This window comes from Poecile atricapillus, chromosome 1, assembly GCF_030490865.1.
Source record: "Poecile atricapillus isolate bPoeAtr1 chromosome 1, bPoeAtr1.hap1, whole genome shotgun sequence".
Lineage (NCBI taxonomy): Eukaryota > Metazoa > Chordata > Aves > Passeriformes > Paridae > Poecile > Poecile atricapillus.
The window spans coordinates 155,810,546-155,831,467 of record NC_081249.1 but is presented as its reverse complement, the minus strand read 5'-3'; the positions used below and the strand labels follow the sequence as shown (position 1 = coordinate 155,831,467).

General features: G+C 39.4%; 1 long non-coding RNA gene across 1 annotated transcript; it reads left to right on the top strand.

Moving 5' to 3' along the window:
• Positions 1–400: 400 nt before the first annotated feature.
• LOC131586268 (uncharacterized) lies at positions 401–19,929 on the top strand. Its single transcript, XR_009279116.1, has 3 exons — positions 401–538; positions 10,342–10,432; positions 18,748–19,929. It is a non-coding gene; the product is annotated as an uncharacterized LOC131586268 (long non-coding RNA).
• The last annotated feature ends 993 nt before the right edge of the window (positions 19,930–20,922 follow it).

Genomic DNA, 20,922 nt, shown 5'->3' with positions numbered 1-20,922 from the left:
TTTCCCTTTCCCATTTCCATTTTCTTTTTCTTTTCAAATGTGAAACTGAAATAAAATACTTTCAGATTCATTAAGAAAATCAAACTCGTGAGTTCCACCCTGATGTAGAAATGTGGCTGCCCACTTAAAGCAATACAAATCGGTTTGGTTTTGCCAAGCAGAGAGTTCCTAGTTAATAAACCAGCCATCTTCTTAAACAGGAGGAGTAAAATGATCTGTAGTGATCTATGCTGAGCTCAGTGGATGGGAACACCATGCCTGATCTTGGCAGACAAAGGAGTTGACCTCCAGGTCTTTGACCCTTTGCAGGCTGTTTGCAGAGGTATGCCTGTGCTGACCATGCTCCTGCAGAGGATGCATTTGGTTTGTGTTTACTTCATCCTTTTCTTAAGTGGAAGTGGTGAGAGACAGCTCTTCTAAGTTGATGTAATGCTGTTCAGAGATGTAGGAGGTGATAATTTCACTGCTGAGGATGCTTGATCCTCCTACCCCCACCTCCACCAAGACATGGCTGCAAGTTGGATGCAAATACCTGCAGGTGAGATTTGGGTGGGGAAGCACTGGGTAGGTTGTCCTGACCTAGCCAATGGCATACTGTAATGTGGGTCCATAAGCCTTAGGCTCTGGGTCCAGGTCAAGTAGAAGTCTCCTGTTCTGCATAGCCAGAACACTAAGGCTTTGCAGCTGAAGTATACGTCACAGTTCCAGTTTGTTGCTGGTGTTGGGGAGGGTTGATTCTGGTTTTGGTTTTCTATTTTATTTGGTTTTGCTTTTAAGAAAAGCCTGGGGTGTATCTGGATGTGCAGGACTCTGTGAGAATAAAGGATATTTATTTTGGAGGCTGGGCCTGGGTTGCGTTTTCGATTTTTTTTTCTAATCCCTGAGTTGGGAAACTGAATCTTATTTTTCCTGGAATACAGGGGAAAATTGGCAACAAGAATCAATGTGTTAAGCCATTAGCCACCAACTGCTAGAGTACAAATATTGACAAGTGCAAAGGTTTGGTGGTCTTGCTTTTCTGCATGAATATCAGCGATCTATCACACAAAGCCTGCCTGTACTTCCAGGAGGCCTGTGCCTGCGTAACATGATTATTGCAGTGTAACAGGGAGATAAATGTTGGACATGGGTAGTACAGCTTCCACTGAACCGTCGTTACCCCATACTGCTTATAGGCAGCTTTGCCTTGCAACACAAATACCATACATCAACGTCAGTGTTCTAAAACCAGCAATTGCTTTCCTGAATCATACTTCCTCATAAAAACTCATATCTGATAATTTGATTATGGATCTCTGGACTCTCCTTTAAAAGATCACATGCTCTGAGGGACGTCCCCCAGGAAGAATGCTGTAACTATGCTGTTCACATGCTAGGAATAGAATAACTGTGGGAACTGAGCGATTTTCAAAACTGAAACACCCTGCAGTGAGATCTGTGAAATGGATGGTCAGTGGGCTCTGAACAGGGATCTGTGAGCAGAGAAGTAGATGGTAGGCTCAAAAATCTTGTCTGAGAAAAGAAAAAAAATTAAAAACTTTCCACTGTTGCTCAGTTTGGCTAAGCTCCATGAGCTTGCAACACTTAGTCATTATAAAAGTTGAATCACTGGATGCCATAGGCAGTTTCAAATCCTTAGTGATGAGACCTGCTCAGAGCAAGGCTGGAGGCACAGGTGTTGGAGATGTCTGCAACCTGTGAGACAGGTACAGCCAAAGAAAGAAGTGTAATCTTGGTCCATCGTACTGCATATCCTCAGCCAAACTGCATACTCACAGTCCCTTCTGGCATTATCATTCCAAAGCTGAGCATCCTCTGCAGATCTTGTGCTGTCACCTCTTTTGCTTCTGAAAATCATAAATCACTTTCTGCATAAATCTTTTACCAGACTCTGTAACACTCACGGACCATTGCTTTAGTCTCCCTTCCTAGGAACAGTACTTCTGGGACTGGTGTATACATATCTGTGTGCAAGTAAATAGCTGCAGAACAAGAAGGAACAACACTAATTAAGTCTTCCACTGGAAGCAGTTAAAAGCACACTTCTGTTCCAAACCGAACTGTTAAACACACTACCAGCAAGTTCCATTCCCTTTTGGTTTTCACAGTCATACAATCATAGAATGGTTTGGGTCAGAAGGGATATTAAAGATCATCTAGTTCCAACCCTGCTGCCATGGGCTGAGACACCTTTCACTAGACCAGTTTGCTCAGGGCTCCATCCAGACTGGTCTTGAACACCTCCAGGGATGGAGCATCCACAGCTTCTATAGGTAATCTGTTCCAGCACCTCATCATCCCTGGAAAAAAAAATAAAAAAATACTCTTAATATCTAATCTAAACCCACCCTCTTTTAGTTTGAAGTCATTCCCTCTTGTCCTGCCATCACATGCCCTTGTATAAAGTCTCTCTCCATCTTTCTCATAGGCTCCCTTCTGCTACTGGAAGGCCACAATTAGGTCAGCCCAAAACCTTCTCTTCTCCAGGCTGAACAATCCAAATTTTCTCAGTCTTTCTTTGTAGCAGAGATGCTCCATGCCTCTGATCATCTGTGTGACCTCCTCTGGACTCACTGCAGCAGGTCCATGTCCTTGCTGTGCTGGCACCCCAGAGCTGGTGCAGCACTGCAGGTGGGGTCTCAGCAGAGCAGAGCAGAGGGGCAGAATCCCCTCCCTGCCCTGCTGCCCACGCTGCTCTGGATGCAGCCCAGGACACGTTTGGCTCTCTGGGCTGGCAGTGCCCATGGCTGGGTCATGCCCAGCCTCTCACCCAGCAGCACCCCCAAGTCCTGCTGGGCAGGGCTGCTCTGATCTGTCCATCCCCAGCCTGTGCTGGTACCGGGGGCTGCCCTGACCCAAATGCAGTACCAGCACTTGGGCTTGTTAAAACTCTTGAGATTTCTGTACAGCCACTTCTTGAGCTTGTCCAGGTCCCTCTGGAAGGCACCTTGTCCTTCAGGTGTTTCAACAACACCTCTCAGCCTAGTGTCATCTGTGAACTTGCTGGGGGTGCACTCGATCCTTTCATCTGTGTCATTAATGAAGGTATTAAGTGACACTGATCCTGAGAGACACCACTGCTCACTGATGTCTGTTGGGACCCTTGGTGTTAGCCTCTTCAGGGAGCCAGACTATATGTGCTTAGCCTGGCAAATAGCTCCTTGACATCTTTATCTTCCTAAACTCTAGACTTGGAAATCCATGATATGGCCACATTTCCTAGTTGATTTTATTTTCACAGCATGCATTTGTTATAGATGGTTTATCTAGCTGTTTTAGGTACTTCTTGTTAGGATTACTAAATGTAAGTTTTCTGGGTCCTTGTCATGGTTTTTAACCCCAGCCAGCAAACAAGCCCCAGGCAGCCACTCTCTCACTCCCCCACCAGTGGGACTGGGGAGAAAATCAGAAGGGTAAAAGCTGGAAAATTCATAGATTGAGATAAACATGTTTCAATAGGGAAAGCAAAAGCTCCACATGCAAACAAAACAAGGAATTAAGTCCCTGCTCCCCATGGGCAGGCAGATGTTCAGCCATCTCCAGGAGAGCAGGGCCCCATCAAGTGTAACAGTGACTTGTGAAGGCAAACACCATCACTCCAAATGCCTCTTCCTCCTTCTTCCCCCAGCTTTATATACTGAGCATGATGCCACATGGTCTGGAATATCCCTGTGGTCACTTGGGGTCACCTGTCCTGGCTGTGTCTCCTCCCATGCACCCCCACACCCTCATCAGCATGGCTATACAAAAAGCAGAAAAGGCCTGGACTCTGTAAGCCCTGCCCAGCAATAGCAAAAACATCTCTGTATTATTCACTCTGTGCTCAGCACAAGTCCAAAACAAAGCCCCATATCAGCCACTGTGAAAAAAGTCTACCCCATATGAAACCAACATTTTAGTCCTTAAAATCTAAGAAGCAGCTTTGGTTTCAGCTAAACTTTCCTAAATCATCCAAGATTACCATTCTTAGAAATAATCTTGATGAGGTAATTACTCTGCCCTGAGTAATGAAGAATTTAGTTTGTTCTCATGCATTTTATATGTTCTTGTTAGCAGAAGAATTCTATAAGGAAAATGTCTATTCTTCAGTAGGCCTTCTGTGCTTTGCTAGCTTTTGATCTGTAAAGTTAATTCAAAACATTTAATTTCTTTTTCCCAAAAATGTCTTATTCAATCAGCTGTGGTATGCCATGTGTTACCTGTCAGCTCTCAAAATGACACTTGTGTCTGAGCAGTTTGCAAATGAAAGAAGGCAGGAAACTGAGTCTCACTCATTTTGCTTACGTGTTACATTATGGTCAGTTTTGCCATTTTTCCTTCATTTTCTGCTGGGCAATTGGTTTCTTGGGAAATTTTGTGGCTTTCTAAAGATGTGATATTATGTCTTGTTATTTATAACTGCTCAGGCTTGTGTAAGCAGAGGATTTATGTGAGGACACGGAGGGTAGTGAAACTATTTGTAGATCATAGGGTGGTTATAGGAACAGTGGGAATGCCCTTCTTTCCACTGCAATGTGTAGATTTCCAGACCTGAAGAGGACACAGAGCATTGTGAAAGGATTCTGTAAGAGCACAGAATGAAAAGAGCTGTATATGCAATGCGTATATGGATCACATCACCTATTAAAGCAGCTATAGACAGATCAGATCTTGAAGCTGAGGTAAACAGCCACCAGCAGCTATTGTGAGGACTTGGGTCAGATAGTTACAGCTAGGGAGAGTTCAGATCTGTTTAGCTGTGGTTTAGCTCTTCGCTAAACCCCTGCAGCAGGGTGACCTCCTAAGGTCCTTCCCTGCCCTTGTTTGTGTGATTCCAAAAGCTATACGTAAATAGTTCATGTTGAATTCAAAAAAACATCAGGAAAAAGATAATGGCTATGACGAGACCATTCATAGCTCATATACTTGTTTTAGTTAGCATAACTACAGTAAAGATTAAACAGAGTCAACGATGCAGAGCTCTGAGAGAAAGTCTTACAATAATTTCCTGTATTAGTGAGATGATGGAATAAACACAGAAATGGATGCACTTACATAAAAGAGATGAAATAGAAAGACACTCAAGTGAAAAACTTCCATCTTGTTAGTTTAGCTCCTTTCCATAGCAATATCAAAATGACCTATAAAAGCAGCACTACTTATCCCTTCACTGCTTTGGCTCTCAAGTTCCACAAAGTAATCTTGTCATGAGGTAGTTATTACCTGTTACTGTGTCATCGTGGAAAACTGCAGTCACATTGGACTAAAATGTGAGTAGAACTGCTGGCTGCTGTAATGCCCGTCCAAGTAATGGTGTATGACAGAACAAGCAATTCTTGTCATGTGCTGACCTTTATGAGTCAATAAATATTATGGCAATTGGCACCCAGTGCTATGCCCCATAGCATATCTTACCAAAAGCAGACAACACAGAATGTGCAGAAACTGCAGAATAAGGTGTCTTATGAATATAAGGCACATCTCTAATGCTGAATAGGGATTGAATGGACCAGTAACTGCATGGAAAATCCATTAAAGCTTCTGTATATAGGAATATTTGTCTACTCTGAACTAGACTCTGAAGTGTAGTGGTTGAACATTATTTATCCTACTGCATGGATATTCTTTACTCAAACTTAAAGTAAGTTACTACAATTTCTTCTCTTAGGGCCAGATTTGAGCAGGGATTTAGGGGTAGCCTGAATCATCCTGAGGTCTGTGTCCCAAGTGTAAGAAGTATTATTTTCTAGGCAGAGACACCTTTCATTTCACATGTAGGACCAAAATAGGTTTGGACTCTGTAATTTTAGTCATTTGTTTTACAAGTAGTTGCCCTGGCTAAATTCCAATTAGCAGTAAAGGTGGAATTAAGGAAGAGAGAAAGGGGACTTGGAAGACATGAAGGATATCCTGTTGTGAAGACTGTAGATGTTTTGAATTTAATTGTCAGCTTAACATAGCTTCCCTTTGTCACCTTGGCATATCAGAGTTTCTGTTTTCTTTCCCTGGATTTTACAGAAAAGAGAAGGATTGGTGACTGTGGGTGAGGAATAAGTCTACTTTTCAGAGAGCAATCCTCTAAAGGCATCTTCGAGAATGTTGGGTTTCAGAGGTTCTGTTATGTGAAGGATGGTAGTGCAGAGATGACAGTGGAAGTGGAAAGAAAACAAATGACTAATGGAGCAGTGTGGCATATGGACTGTATTAAGGATAGAGAGAAAAAGTCTGCAGGGGAGAGACTATAGAAGTTGACAGATGACTGCTTGAGGTCCTACATGATAGTCAAGTTAATATCATAGAGTTCAGTGAGCATGCTGGATCTGTCTCTTCCTCTGCCTTTCATAGCTCTGGAAGTAATTTTACATATTAAATGAAGTACTTTGTCGACCCAGTGTGTCTGGCACTGAATTTGTAAATTCATGCTTTCTATTTCAGTCAGGCATGACTGGGTGAACAACCTCTATAACTAAAAAGAATGACATGAATAATTCTTCCTTGAAATAAGGTCAATGTTAACCTCATGTGACTTGAGCTGTGTGGAAGGAACAAAGACCTACATCAACCAGGTGCTATTAGCAACTCTGGGTGCAGATGTATTTTGTCATAAGTCTCAGCTAATAATTAAAGAGTCATTATGATTACCTCATTTTTTTCAAGAAAACAATATTCTTCATAGATATGTCTTTCAGCATCAAATTCACCTTGGGGTGAGAGAAATTTTGTCATTACAAAGCAACTTTCATGTTATTCCCTAGTGCATAGTTACTAAAAAGTTGCTAGTATTATTCATATTCTGCTTGGTCTTTGGCATCATAAGCCTAATCTTTTATTGTCATATTAAAATGCAGTTTATGCAATTTTTTTTTGTTGGTTTCTGTTTCTTTATGTAATTCTGACTTCCATTTCTGTATATAACATAACTGATTTACTATTGTCAGCTGCCTTTCCTATATGTACAATATTTTCAATGTAAAAAAAGTGGTAATAGTGGATGCAGCCTGCTGCTGTTTTCAGACAGCTTCAGAAGGGAATGTTTTGGATTTTTAAAATATACAACCTCGATCTAGTTTAATTTACGTGGAAGGCTTATTTTGTCCTTACCACAAAAAGAAATGGACAATTCTGTAGATTATTTTTTTCTACAGAATGATGGAAAAGCACCAGTGGCCAAAAAACAGCAAAATGCAGTACATCTTACTAGCAGAAAATTACAGTATCTTTAACAAAATGAACTTGCATAGATTTTTCTTTGATTGTTGAAAGTATCCTTCTTTACATAGTAGACAATCTCTTTGAAAATGCTTAAGTTACCAGTTTCACTGCCATTTTATATTTCTGCTTACTGTCAATAGGAGTTCCCAGTCTGCACTACGTCTACCTAAATCTGCTTAGAGAAAGGAATGCTAAGTCAGATGTCATTGGAAAACTTACACTATTTTTTTCTTCTTTTCCTTACTTAACTGTAATTGTTCTCAGCTCAAATTAAATAGCATAGGTAGGAAAACTTGTCTTTCTCATATATACTCATTTATCAGTTCTATGAATAATAAATCTATGTTACACAATTTTACAAACATGCTACCAGCTTCAGAAACACAGGGCTTTGAAAACTTCTTGTGGAAAACTTATGATCTACTACTGAATCATATTCAAAGGTTATGCTAGATAAATATAAGGCATCATGAGGTCTTGCATGAAAGATCAGAAAACAATATTCTATACTGTAGGTTTGTGAACCTTCTCAGGTTACCCAAGAGAAGCCATCTAAAACACGAGCTGGTCTGGAAAAGGTGTAGAGTAATTGGTGTTGCTGTGTTATGGGAAGCACTTTCCATAACTCCCAGATTACCTTCACATCATCACATTTATTATTCTGCTGAGTTACTAAAACTGGATAAAAGAAAGCAGACGGAGATGTGGGTTAATATCGTTTGCTCATGTCACAATATTTGTTGTTAAACTGTTCTCATTATTGTAATCTGGCACAGGTCATAGAGGAATGTATTTGAGTAATCTGTTTTAAAATTTATTATTGATTTACCTGTCTTTTGCCCTATTTATGTAAATACAGCTAAAATAAATTATTTTTTAATTCTGTTCCCCAGGGGTGAGCTGCTTTTCCCAGTGACAATAATAAATTAATTTTTATTTTAAGTCTAGCAGATTGCACAACTCTTGTTTTACTTCACAGTCTTTATAGGCATAGCTACAGTCACTAACAGGAGATTTCTGCCCTTGTATTCTAAATGCACAGGGGTTTTTGGCTAAACTCAGCAGTCATAGAACCAAAGAATCATACAATCAATTTGGTTAGAAAAAACCTTTAAGATCACTTCAGTGGTGTTAGAATATGATTAAAAGTCAATTTCTTATCCATTGAAAATAGATTAGGAGATAAAAAGGGTTGAACAAGAAAGACATTAACATGGGTTGAAAAGAAAATTCTAGATATAACAATTTATAAAACTAAAGTGGGATACATTTGATTTTGGGAACTACAGTGAACTAGAGATCCTTTGAGCATTTTAATTTATATAAGACAGTTTGTATAAGCTGACTCCTTTGAAGATGTAGGAATTAAATTCACATATCAGCTCTCTTTTTCTGAAGAATTCAATCAATGTATTTTCTTTAAAGCCAGTGATCTTTATTAACCCTTCTCCTTCTGGTGACAGAAAATATTTTAATGATTGGAGAACTAGAAATAAGACTGACTTAATGTCTTCTTCTTTCCTAGACAAGCTACTTCTCTTCTAAATAACCTGTTCTGCATTTTCCAGGGTCCTCCCCCCACAGTCCAATGCCAGGCAGTAAAAATGGAACTCTATTTAGACTGGTTTTCCAGAAAAGCATCTTAGTCTGATCTCTGAATTTAACCTAACATCTAAACAATGCAGCATACTGAAACCATTGGCTTTTTAGCCCTAAACTTAGTGATCAGAAATTCCCTAGTGATCAGAAATGTGCCTGCTATCACATGAGATTTATGGGACATGAGGAAGATGCTAAACAAACACACACACACACACACATATATATATATATATACATAAAAATTATATTATTCCCCAAATTATCTGGTGAACTAACATTTTCTTCTAACAACACTAATTAGGTCTTGAAAAAATTCTGTGGTGTCACAGATGTTGCTGTAGAGGAAACCATGCTGGTAAGCAAGGAGGAAATAGTAACAGTGCTTTTGTTAATTTAACAGAATAGAAGCCTTAACCCTTTTAGTGTTAGAACAGGGACAGGATATGGTGCTTTATATTAAATATTTTCATTCATTTCAAGGTGTTAGTGCTTTTACCCTGGAAAGAGTTTTGGCACAGACTAACTGGACAATTCACATAGGCTTCCTTTCATCGTGTTCGCAGGTATAAATGACACTGTGTCAAAGAGATGGATTTTTGATTAGCAGAAAGACAACATCACAGCTTTATTGGACTAATCTGGCTTCAGACTCTACTGATAAAACTCAGAGGAAAGTCTAGCTCCACAGACCACAGAGAAAAAAACCACGTTTGATACAAGTAAAAAATTGTAATGGAATGTAATAAAATACATGCAAGCAATTCTGATGGCTACCCAGTCAGCTGTGCCTGGGCTTCCCACAGCCACAAAGGGACCCTGTACCCTGCAGCCAGTCCTCTGGGAGCAGGGATGGTCTTGAGGTCCTGACAGTATACCAGCTCTCCTCATAATAGTGGGAGCTGAGGTTCAAACACTGACTTTCGCTTTGTTTAACCTGTTAATTTATTTGACTGTCTCTTTCCTGACTGTATCATCACCTGCATGGATGAGGACTGTAGAGTTAAGTACTTTCCCTATTGTTAGGTCAGCATATATGCTGCTGAAATGGGAAGGACTCTAGAAGTGTTTATGCCCAAGGGTGGAGAAAATGAGAGCCTGAGAGGAATGAACCATAACTGCATGTGAGTGCTGTGTTTTCAATGCAGGTGAACAATTTGGTGAATCTGGTTATTATATTGGCCAGCAATGAAACAAAAAAACCCAGATGCATCATGTTCTTGAAGCTGTGGATTTTCAGCAGGAAAATGCACAGGGAGACTATAGTTCCCACAAGTACTCATTCCAAGTTCCTAATTGATTGTGGGTGCTGTTTTTAGACATCCTCACCCACCTGCCAGGGAGATAACCAGGAACTAGTAACTCCCATGTTAGCAGGTTACCTGGATTGCCACAGTACCATCAGTCTGGGGTGGAGAAGACTATTAGGCAATTCAGGAAGCATTTGGCAAAGCTGTTAGTAAGGACTTCTCCCTCCCCTAATCACCTAGTTGATATTCATGATACTAATCAAGATAATAGCTGTCCCTGCTTGTTTCTCTTCTTTTCCAGTCTGATGAAATGCAGTGCTCTCTTCCTGCTAAGGAAGACAAGTGGCAGGTGATCACAGAGGGTGTGGAGCTGTTCTGCAAAAAGTCAACAGGTGAGTATGTCTTATAATATGGCTTAAATTCAACAAGGAAAATACATGAGACTACCTCCCCTGTTTGCTTTTGGGTACATAAAATTTGTGAAGTTCACTTTTGGCATGTAGGTGGACTGCCATTTTGGTTGATGGTTGGGGATGCAGCACTAATTTGATCTAGTTTGATCTAATTTGACTAGGTGATCATGATACAAAAGTAAGGCTGCACCCTGGAGCTTATCTCTCTCTATTGTTCATCTCCTAGCTATTGTTATGGTTATCACTTACAATAAAAGGGCATTGACTTGCAAAGCACTTGAACTTTATTAACAAGGCATTGCTGTAAGATGATGAAGTCAATTGAGAGTTCCATAGAAGAAGGAGGTGGTGACTTGATAGAGTGTGATGTATGTATTTGCTGGTGGCAATGATTTGCCTTTCTGGCTCTTATAAGTCTGGCCTTACATTTCCTGTCATTGCCAGCATTTCCTTTTTGAAGTTTACAGTAGCTCTGTCTTGTGTTTCCTTGTCCCGATTGCATCCAGCTGCATGTCTTTCAGTATTATTTGCCATTCCAGCTGGATGGCTGTGGATGCTAACTGTGAAGCAGGGAGCATGATGCCTGTGGAATAGCAGGCCACATAACTTTCTCAGTCTTGCCTGAGAAAGTGGCCTGGGAAATCAAAAGGAGGAATTAAAACAATCCTCAGAGATAGAAAACAGCCTTGCAGGTGCTGTTTGTCTGTTCCTTGTTTTCTTGCAAGAGAAGGTTGAGGGGTGGTGACCAATGATGGTGATGTGTTAGTTCAGTAACCAATACGAGTTTTCTTTTCTGTACTTTCACGTATTGGTCTATAAAAAAGATCTGAAGCAATAAACTGGCAGAAATTCTCCGGTTTGACTCTACAAGAGAGTCTGTGTCGTTCTCGCTGTTCCAAATAGAGCGACAGATGGCCATACTAGATTGGAGAAGAAATCCATTACTTACCACTCCTTGTGAAGCCCTAAATACTGTAGGTTTTACCGTTTCTGTTGGTGTTTTGTTGGTCTCTTGACATAAGATTACAAAATACATGCCCACCACTCTTTTTTTCCCCTCTCTTATGGTTCCAACCTTGACCAGAAATTTTTCAAACGGGTAGTAAGAAATTGCAGAAATTTGCTTCTTGAGGTAATGGGTGAACTGGAAAAACAAAGAACAGATTGTTCCTAGTTGCTTTACATTTCACCACTGAAAAACATATATTTAAACTTTATTATAGCCTTGAAGCAAACAGTCCATTTAAGGCCTTGGGTGTTGAGGGTTTTTTTCTTTACTGTGCAAGATCAGCATATTGTAAAATTTCTGGGAATACAGATCTAAAGGGACAGGGAAGGGTGAGCAGAAGAAGTATTTAGTGAAGGATGTTAAACTATGCCAGACAGAATCCTTGAGGGAATGTCTTTCAAGAGAAATCCCTAAGTGGTAAGACACAAGCTGGGAAAATATTAAGCCAATATATTTTATAGCCCTCTGAAGAGCTGGTAGAATAATACGAGGAACGTTTTCCTTTCTTGCCACATTCAGCTTCCTCCTGTGTGCAGTGCTGGCAAAATGTTAAGCATCTTGTGAAATACTGCTTTTAAATACATGAGTGCTAACAGATTTCCATAGCTATAAACTACAGAATTGAGCATGGCTACCTCCTGTTAGAGGCTTCTGCCAAGAGGCTTCTGTAGCTTCCTCCCCTCCCCTCCCCTCCCCTCCCCTCCCCTCCCCTCCCCTCCCCTCCCCTCCCCTCCCCTCCCCTCCCCTCCCCTCCCCGCAGAGATCAGAGCAGACCCCCAGTGTCCGAGAAGCTCCTTAGAGCACTGTAACATCATCCTGTAGAGGATGCTGCTACTTCCCATTCCCTGAATAAATACTTTGCTGTACTTTTATCATGTGTAAAGACACACAGAGCATGGCCTGAAACATGCGTGGCACAATCCACTACTCAAGCCTGTGAACAAAAAAGAGAGTAGGTGATGCACGCACAAGTTTAATGGTGATGCACGCACTGAGTTTGTAGCAGAAAAAAATCCTGTTCTACTTAAAAACCACGTATGTTATCTGGGAAAAAATGTAATTGAATTTCTGTAAGCAATCTTAGATGTCTTCTCCCTAATTTGTTTATATGTGTGCATCACGTTTCACACCACATGTGACATAATCAGTAAGTGTGGTTTGCATGCATCTATCATACATTTTATTCCTCTACTTTTCTATATGATGACATTACAGAAAATTAGTTCTGTCATAAAAATACTATATGATACACTTCATATAATTTAAATACTTTTCATTAATGGATTGGATCACATGCTTTAAAAAGATCAACAAATTAGTGTGTACTGTATCACTGAGGTGAAAATGCTGCCTCCCCAAGCACTGCCTTTTGCTCTTGTATTCAGCTTTTGGCAATAATTAGCTGCCTTTGGGTGTTATGTGAGGTAGAGGAGAACATTCATTAAAAATTACTGAACTGTTATAAAAGGATTTCAGTCAGTTTGAGGAAACTTCTGATCTATTTTCAGGAAAATCTTTGGGGTTTTGGAGGTTGATTGTTTGTTTGTTTTGGATAGTGGAGAATCAGAAAAAAAAATCTTGCTAGAGAGGAAATGGAAGATAATTTGAAAGCATGTGAATAAGCTGGAAGGAAGAAAGGATTCCCACATTTTCACTCATACATGTTTTTATCAGCTGGGAAAGTGATGGTAGAGTGGCTTACTCAAAATTTCAGTGCAGTAAACATTATTTTGACTTCAAGATTATACTTCAGGAATTTGACAGAGAGCATGAGTGCTAAATATTTAGCTAAGTTTGTTTCTTGTGGAGTAATAGAAGTTCAGGCATCTGAGTGAGAATCTGGGCTCTCATGTTAGGGCTGGACATGGACCAATGCTGGGCTTTCACTTTATTGTACTTCACCTTTCTGTCCAAAACAATCCATGACTTCCTCTCTGCACCTTATTGACCATATAGTTCATGTTCCTTGACAGGAAATAGAAGTGGGAATGTAGCATCTCATAATATGAAAAGTCTTTTAATATCACTTTGTCTTTGAATTATGGATAATTATGGATAGCAGCATCCAAAACATTTACCAGACACTTGACTGTGGGATGAGATGACTTGAAATGGCTTTATCAGTGTAAGTCACCATTTCCACTGCTCTGATGTGGCCTACTGGGAGGGGTTTGCACTACTAGAAAAGAGTGTGCCAAAGTGCCAGGAAGATGTGTCAGTGCCAGATAGATATGGGTGGGACGCACAAACACTTCTACTAGAGCAAAAGAAATTCTCATGGCATAATTTCCATGCTCAGATGGACAATTCTGTTGTGATTGCATTACTTTCTCAGCCATGACCCTGCAAAGCAAACTTCTTTTCCCTGACCTTTAAGGCCTGTTGAAACCACTGTGGAGCCCAGAGCATAAAATAGTATACAGTTTAGCTATTCTATATCTAAATATACATGCATGCGGAGACCCAGATCTTATCTATGTTCTTTGCTTCTTAGTGCATAGTTCATTTGCACTAAAATGTGTTGCTGATACCAGACAGGTTAACAGGATGATCCAGCTTTCTCTATAAAATCAACCTATCCTTATCATTGATGCTCTATCTACTCCAGGTCCCATATTTAATTACTTACATACACTCAGACAGCTTGTTGATGTAACAGCAGCTTACTTTAAAGACTATCTTTAGAATATTGATTTATCTTTTCTGTATTTCATGGAAAAGACAGATGTTTATAACAAAAATGTCAAGAAAAAAGACGAATATGAATCAATCCACTCTAGGATCAATACACTGTAACCTATTGATAATCTGGCCTCTATAAAAGCAATAAATCTGCTAGAAGAAACCTCTTTTTTCCCCCCAAGACTTGGCTGAGGTCACGTGCAAGATTCCAGTGGACTTTTCGTCAGGCTGTTTGCTTTTACTAATAAAGGCAGAGTAGCTCCTGGGATATAACATGACCTTGAGAATACTCTCTTGGGGCTGCAGGATAGACTCATGCCTAGATCAAGCCTAAGCAAAGACTGTAATCAACCTCGAAAATTACAACGCAATGTGGCACAGATCTCTTCAGGTGATTCTTCACCCCCAAGCCAGAGGGCATCATCAGTAATTCCTGGTTAAGTAAGGGTGCAGTCATTTGCCAAAAATCTTTCTTTGCAAAACATAAACACCTCTTTCTTCCTTAGGGAAGGGAAAAAAGGAAAAATTTTAAAGACAGGATTTTTTTCCTCAGATCACGCTATCTGATCATTCAGAGCACAGCAGTGCAGATGAGAGCCCAGATGAAGTTTCCATTCACAACCACACAATGGGAAAACAAGTTTACTCATGGGCAGTCTCTATTTATATTTCTTCCATACATCCAGAAAAATTTTTTTTTTTTTTTTTTTCCAGAAAATTGCTAAAGAATGAGTCATGTAGAGGCTCATTTGGCACAGACATAAAGCCTTGAAGATGTGTCTGGCTACTCCAGTTGCTGGATAAGGCGGCTAGTTGTATCAAATAAAATAATCTTAATCTAGGTAAATCTCCACTGAAGATACTAGCTGCTCTCTCTGGTTTGAGCACCCACATTCCCAAAGGTGGTGTTGCTCTGTTATGTCCAGGCTTGACTTCCTTGAGGTTGCTCCTGAACCCCCATTAGGTTTTTGGCAGTAAATAGCTACTTACCCTCTGACTTGGAAATCCCCAGAAAGGCAATGAAGCAACTGCAAAGTGAGATTGATCTGTTTATTAAGTAAGAATGACATTTTCAACTGAGTCTAATTGCTGTGATGTCTGTTCAGGAAAGGCAGTTTAAAAGATCCCTCATGAAAAAAAAAATATTGGGGACAAAAATGTCCCTCTTCAAAGGAGAGATTATGGTTGCAATATCCAAGGATATTATTTGAACATACTAGCACCCTGACACACTAACATTTCACTGTCAGACAGTGAAAAAAACATTAACATCAACCTCTGTGGAAGAATGATGAAAAACATGAATTAAAGTCAATTAATCCATTCTGACAATAAAGTAAGAGTAACTGGATCCTTGCTTTGAGTTGTAGAAACATCAGCTTGTCTACAAAATCAATGCTTTAAATATATATGAATGAAATAAATGGTCAACTCTTTTGGTTATGATATTTTTCACTTCTTTTGCTTTAAATGGGCAAGAAAGTCATTACACAAGGCCTTTCTCCATTAAACCACCTGATCTATCACTTAAGTCACCATCTTGTGCCTATAACACAAATTCCATTTAAGTTTTCCCATAGGACACAAAAAGAATTTCAACACTTACGAAAAAATATATGGGCAGTATTTTTCCACAATACTTGTAATTCCTTTAAGAGTCTTCTCTTTTTTAATGCACTATATGAAGGTTTGAATTTTCTTTTTTGCATTGCCTTTAGAAAGTTTTACTGGGGAGACACTACTGGCTAGCTGGAAGCAGCAAAGTATGTTTGGAAAGGCAGGTTTTAATTACAAGTATTGTTTTTTTTTTGTTGAGTTACAAGTAATTTGTGAAAATTTGGCCAGCAAAGAGTTGGAGCTTCATGTCAGAGATGGAAAAGCCTTGTGCACACTGTTCTAAACACCAGGACAAGAACTTCCAGGTTTAAGAGGAATAGCATAGCATTGGGTTAACATGAGCTGAAAGCTGTGATCGATAACTACTGTGACTTCTGCTGTTAGCTCTTAGCTTATGAAAATCACCTAATAGCATTGATTTTTGTTGCTATTATGTGGCTGCGTAGCCACTTGCTATCAGTGCTTGAGCCAGAAAAAAATTGCAATAAGAAAAAAAATTGCTCATCAGAAAATAAAATGTGTGAACAAGCTGTAGCCACCCTCAAGATCCTCAAAAATGCATGAATGTCAAGATTTTGATTCCATTTTTTACAAAAAAAGGAAAGTCGTATTTTAAGTAGATCAAACCCTATGCCCTGCCATGAGGGCGTTTAGAACTGTGTACAGGACAAGCTGCAGTTTTGCTATAAGGCTGACACCACAATTGTTTACATGTATAAAATATCAATTTTATAACTTTACATGAACATGTATTTTACATTTTATGAAGCCAAAGTAAAACCTAGGCACTACTATTCAGAGTAACATCTGGCAAATGTCCTACAAAATAGATGAGTTGTATTAGAAAAATTAATTTAAGAGAGGAAAACAAATCTTTTGTGTAAGTTTTATTAGCAAGCTATTCAGAAGAGAATTTAGGGAATGGTATTATCATGGTTCTGCATTAGGAGGAAAAATTGCTTTAATTATGTATGGTAAGTGATCAATTCTGCATGCTATGATTAGGAGGACAGCTCTAGTAATTATATATAGAGAAAGATGTCGAAGTGCTTGGACATCTGTTCCAGATCATCAAACCTACAATATAGAAAAAGCTTACATTTGTATAACTTTTGTATGATAGAAACCCAAATCCAAAATACTTTATTGTGAACTTTATGTAAAAATGCAAAGGCTATTTTTAATAAAATGGTTCTGCCTTGTATTTTATGGGGTTTATTATCTTTCTGATGCAAAAAAGTCTATATTTTAGTATAAAGGACCTATACTTGTAGGATAGGAATAAAAGGGCAGAAACACACAGCTTTAATTATCTTAAGTAGTCTAGAAACATTTTAACATCTCACTCCAGCACTTAAAAAAAAAAAAATCTTGGTTTCTGTTTATTTGTTTAACTTGTATTATATCTTAATCTAAAGACAAAATGGATGACCATAATTCTTGAGAGATAAGGCATGTGATTTGAAATGTACGCTCACTAAGTTGCTTAAAAATTTTCCACTCATAGGTAAGAACTTCCTAAATAAAAAGGCAAGGAGATTAAATAAGATAAAGCAAAATCACACTCCCCACATGTTGAAGACTGTTTTTGTATTCAATATTGATCTAAAACAAGTAAGAAGAACCAAATTCTGATTTTATTCCCTTATAAGGTTTTTTGCTGTCTCTGATTCAGCAACTTAAAGAAATAAAAAAAAACCCAAACCAGACACACACAAAACATCCAAAGAGAAAGGTCAACAACAACCCAACACAGACAGCTCTACTATCTTACTGGCATTTCAGTAACTGCTGAAAGTCAACTGTAATTTTTCTTGCCAGCTAGAGATTTCTCAGAAATTAAATTTGCCTGTACCGACAATTGCACAGCAGCAACTTTAATTATAAAACCCAGATAATAAACGACTGCTCATTCATTAACTAATAGAACAGGCAAAGTGGCAAGTCTGATCCCTAGAACTGTCTATCTTCAAATATCTTCTGGCTCTGATTTTTGTTTACATCACATACTTATTTCTTGTTTTCATTGGAAGCTATGGGAAAACTAGAAAGGTGAAAACTCAACAACTGCAAAGCAGCAGGGAAGATATTTTAAACACTTTATTTCTGGCATTCTTCTTCATCTATATTAATGACCAGTTAATGTCTTTGACAAAGAAAAGACCTAGAAAAGATTTTGAGATCTGGTTTTATCAGTAGAAATCTTTTTAATATTGAGAACTTTGATTTCTTGTCTGTCAAAATTCATGTTTCTGAACGTTATAATTCTCTGGCCTGAAATCCCTGGCAATGCAGTTAACATGTCTATGGCTCCAGTCTTCTGATCAAAGGATCATGCATTATTGTTTTCCTGGACATATCCTCTATTTTATTACAATGCATTATCTGGGCCAGACTTATTTCTCAGGATTTCAGGATATCAGGATTTACTGTTTAATTCCAGAAACACTGAGATACACTTGGGAGAAAGGGATATGGTTTATGGGGAGGAACATCTACTTAAAAAGTAAGAAACTTTTAAATTAATCATAATGTTATCTATGGTAATTTTCTATTCCATTTCAAACAAAGTACTTGCATTGGATACAGTTCTTAACTGATTAATCCAATTCAAAAAGGTAAGAGAAACCTCTCTAAAATATGGAAATATACACATGGATATCTGCACACTCAGATTCCTACAAAGATGTTAACAATTTAAAATTCATTGAAATGTTTTTTCACAAAAATATTATACTCTCAAAATTTGTTTTTCCTTCTTTGTGCCATTAACTAACCACATTGAACTTCTCTGTTTACATAATACAAGTCTCAATAGTTGCCTTTTTACCCTCATAGCCATACTTAATTCCAAGTTCTTGACAGTATGATACTTGATAGCCATAAAATGAACTGCCTAGTGCAATATTGTCAGACTGTGCATGAAGTGAATTTACTAAACAACTTGGCTCTCCTTGCATTCTGCTCACTTGCTAACTCCCTTCAGGACAGTTTGGAACACCCCATGACTTCTCAAGCAGCTGACAACATGCCACAAATATCCACTGCTCTACAAGAGATGCACCACAGGCCAGTGAAAGCTGCAAGTTTGAAGTCTGGCATTCCTAAGGAGCTGCTGGAACAAGATAGGAGCACTTAATCCTATCAGGAAGCTGGAAATCTCACTTCCCAAAGAGCCATTTTTCACCCAGACTGCTGTAGGAAAACTTTGATAAAACACTTGATTGTGGCTGACAGCTAGCTGAGCTCTGTTAGCCATAACAACATTTATAGTGTAGTTTTTTCCCAAACCGATGATTTGGAAGATACTGGTGCATCAGATACTCAGCCCACTACAAACAAGGCAATCTTTAGCAGATGTTCCGACTAGTCAAACAACAAACAAGCCATGGGTTGGAAGGGACCTTAAATATCATCTAGTTCCAAAAACACTGTCCTGGGCAGGGATGTCTCCCACTAGAGCAGATTGCTCAGAGCCCCATCCAACCTGGCCTTGAACACTTCCAGCAGATGATACTGTGACATTACTGAGGCACTGGAACAGGTTGCTCAGAGAAGTTGTGGATGGGGCTCTGAGCAATCTGCTGGTGTTCCTTCTTGCTTATCAAATTGTTCACTCCTGCCCAAAGGGGTCAGTCCCAATGGTTCCCATCCTTCCAGCACATCCCACTGGACCTAAGATAATTTAACTCCCCAAATGACTCTATTTTTTTGCTGAGAATTGCTTCTCTGCCACCTTAGCAAAGGAGATCAGCCATCAAGGAGTCCAAAGTGTGCCAAAGCAAGTGCAAAGAGAGGTGTGGGGGGAAAAGGCGCTGAATGAGTTGTTAGGTCAGCTCAAGCCCTGACACGTACCTTTGCCCTCACTCCTGTTTCCAGTGTGACATAATATTAAGGGTGCTGACAAAGGAGCTCTGTCAAGTCTTGTGGCTGCAGTTGGAGGAGACATCACACCAAAACACAGCTACTCTGCCAGGAGTTGATACCTGCACAGCAGGCAAAGGAATGGTACAGCTGCTGATGCCTCAGCTATTTCTGTGTAAAACTCAGCTCCCGGTGAAGGTGGATGTAAAGCTCTGGACTTGGCACTTTTGAAGGGGCTGAGGCAGAAACTCACATTCTCTTCTGCCAGCGTTGCAGAGGAGAAGTTGAAACCTGCAGCAGAGGGGTGGGAAGGGCAGGTGGAGTTAGTGACTTCTTCTTAAGAAGTCATAGCAAGGTGTGCTAGCACTGGTGTGTCATCCCTGTGCAAACACTACCTGCGCCTTGGCCAGAGGGGTTGTACAACCATACCAACATGGTCAGAAAAGTACCTTCTGTAGGCAGAACTTCAGTTATTGTCTCACTAGAGACATCAGCTCTATCATGCTATGAGGTTTTAAGAGTACCATTTTATAGGTTCTCACTGATATAAAGAATACTCTTCCCTTCTTCCCTTTCTCTTGCTGGGTCCTTTGCAGTTCAGCCCTTGGCACTGCAATAGTCTGGCTTTCCAGCAGGAAAAATCTGAAAACAAGACTCAAAGTGTTTAAAACTCTCTGCTCTAAAAAGGTGTGAAGCAATTCATCTGTACATTCTCTTGTAAAAAAAAAAAAAATAGCACTAGTGTATAACAAACATCCAGGCTTGACTGATACCAATTATCCTAATCCTCTGAAACAAATCTCCTTAAAATCATTCTGCCAGCATATTAATGTCCTGTTTTAGTCTACTGAACTCTAGTGTGTGCCATACTGGCAGTGAAAGCAACAGTTATGCAGAACTTGGAAGTTTTCAAAATTAGATGAAATGAAAAATAAGAAAACAGGCAAAAAAAAATTTCTACATTGTAAGGATAAATAGAGCTTTACATGGCGGAGGGATTGCTCATATATAATTGAATGATGTAGGATTTTTAATTAAAATGTGGTGACACCTTTCATACCTGTGATACACAGCACTGTAAACAAACTTTATGCATGTCCAAAAGAGCAGGTGACATTGTGAACTTCCTGGTTTCACACCTTCATGCCTTTGTTTGCACCCTGTGCAACACTTATATTGTACATGATCTGTGATAGCTTTGTTTGGGGAGCAGTGGAGTGGTCACAAGAAGTGCTATGGAAAGTTCAATGTCTGGTTCTGTTCCAGCTCTTTTATTCTTCTGGGTGGTTCTCATACA